The sequence below is a fragment of the Octodon degus genome, unplaced genomic scaffold, assembly GCF_000260255.1.
Source record: "Octodon degus isolate 3935 unplaced genomic scaffold, OctDeg1.0 scaffold00013, whole genome shotgun sequence".
NCBI lineage: Eukaryota > Metazoa > Chordata > Mammalia > Rodentia > Octodontidae > Octodon > Octodon degus.
Window position 1 is genome coordinate 14,845,117 of NW_004524589.1, and position 2,390 is coordinate 14,847,506.

Consider the following 2,390-nt stretch of genomic DNA (forward strand, 5'->3'; position numbering starts at 1 on the left):
GGAGTGGTGGGGGGCGGCCCGAGGGGCTGGGGGTGGGTCCGGCCCACGCTGCGCCTGGGCTGGGACTGGTCCTGCCGGTGCAGGGTAGCAGGAAACCCTCCGCACACTCACTGGACCTGGGCTAGGACTGGGTCTGGGGGCTCCCGGAACTCGGCAGATAAACTCTAATAAATGTTTAAAATAACTAATTAAGTCAGTAATTCTGAAATGATTCTCTAAGTATGCTCCTTCATGATTGTTCAAAAAGCACCCTCATACACCTACTAAACAGGTCAGAATCTAGAAGGTCTGCAGAAGACCAAAGGATTATGGTTCATTTATTATGCTTCTTTTTAATCATTAATAGTTTTCTTTAGATGTAATACCTAAAGGATGTAATACCACTTTGTCTTAAGTTACTCTTCTCTCGTTGCTGGGACAAATATCTGAAACTCAAAACAAAGGAAGGAAAGGTTATTTAGCACAGAGTTACTGGAAGTTTCAGTCCATACTGAAGGCAGACTGGCACATGGTAGAGGGCAGCAGTTCATGGTAGTGGAAGGCAGCAAAACAGCCAGAGCAAAAGGGAGGAGTAACAGTGAAAATGGCAACAGAGAGCAAGTCATTTTTATTCATGCAGTTTTCTTAGACCTGGCTCGAAACACTTTGCACAGTGTCACATGAAGTTACTAAGACATGAAGAAAATGAATGATAGTTTTATCAGTCAACTTTCTTATATCTTAATTTCCTCCATAATTTTTCTTATGCAAATTTTTTAAAGACCAGAATATATTGGGGGAAAGGAATCCTCTGCCTGACAAGTACAGAGGGTACCTGAGTGGGCTGTCAAAGAATCTGTCTTTTCTATGGATTTTTACAAAGCAAAATGGGTCTAAGGTGGAAAACTAGCTGAGCATGAGCTGGGACAACACTGTGGTCAACCCTAAGGTTACAAGCACAATTGCTCAGGTAAAATTGATTCAATCAGTATCAAATGGGAAGCAAGTCACCTACCACATGGGCATGAATACAGAACAGGGTTTTTCCTGTAGGAGTTAGTGACTCTTCCTGCTCTTTAAAGGTGATTGATGCCTATTTGGACTATCAGTCTCTGATGTCCCTCCCTAGGGAGATACATGACTGCATTTGTTTAATTTTTTGTCTTGAGGTCTTGCCTACATTGGAGGTGCCTGTCTTTCCCACAGTTGCAAGGCATCTTGTCTTCCATATTGGGCCCTTGAAACAAGGAAAAAAAGTGAGCAACAGAAAAATTCTGTGATCAAGTTTTTTTAAATATTAGAAAATCACACAAATAGCTCAGCTGATTAATGTGCTTGAAAGCAGGTGCAGGGGCCAGAGGTTCAATCTCTGGACTTGCTGTGCCAGCCTTGTCACCTGGTGTGCACTGAAATGGCAACGGGGTCTGGGCATGATGGCGCAGTCCTGTAATCCCAGCTCTTGGCAGACTGTAAACAGGTAGATCACTACGAGTCCCATTTCGTAGTGTGAACCTGAATTTTTTAGGTAGGTCTACCAATCTGTAGACCCTTTCCTAAAATAAAAAAGAAAAGAAAGAAAGAAAAAAGAAAATCACACAATACATCAATCACTTATTGGAATATTTTTTGAATATCTGAAATTTTTAATCCTTTCTTTATAGATTAATAGATCACTTTTGACTAAGAAAACTGTAGAAAGTTAGTAACTGCCACAGGTGAATGCCAGGTGGTGGCATGCATCAGTGTTCCAGAGTCCTGCTGTGTGGACTGTCTGAATGCACTGCACTGGGGTTCTGCTTACACATGCTGGAATCATTTGTGGCAGATTTCAGTCCACAGGTCACTTTTCCCCATATTTATTTGTAAACTCTTCAGCACTGTTACAGAATTTTTTAAACTCCTTAGAGTATTCTTCAGCTAGGTCACCCCAGAGCGGGTGCTCAGGCTGGAGGGCCATTCACCGGCGCTATGAGGGACTGGATTACTTGGTCAGTCTGGATCACCGGCTTCCAGTTCTCAGCACTAATTACTGGCAGGCAAACTTGCCCTTTTGCATCAATGTTTCATTGATAGATCTTTGTTTTAAATGTAATCTTTGGTGGTTTGAATTGATACTCTGCTGGAAAGTTGATTTCAATTCTAAAGACCCCCTTATCACATGGAGAGTTGTTAGGAACCATAAGCCCTTGTCAAGTCAATAAATTAGCTTCATCAACCTGGATTTTGAGAAAGTTTTTCATTCCACATTTTCAGATCTCTTCAAGCTCCTTCATCAGCCTCCTGCTGGCCGCCATCTTGGATCTGGTGCTCCATTTATTAGAATATTGATTAGATAGTTGTAGCCATGGATGAAAAAATTCCTATGTCAAATGCTTACTTTCTTTTTTTTTTTTTTTTTTTTTTTTTTTTTT

The 2,390-nt window shown here is 41.4% G+C and overlaps 1 pseudogene; it reads right to left on the reverse strand.

Annotated features, from left to right (window-relative positions):
• Window positions 1-1,807: 1,807 nt before the first annotated feature.
• Window positions 1,808-2,273, reverse strand: LOC101579502 (annotated as a pseudogene).
• Between the last annotated feature and the right edge of the window lie 117 nt (window positions 2,274-2,390).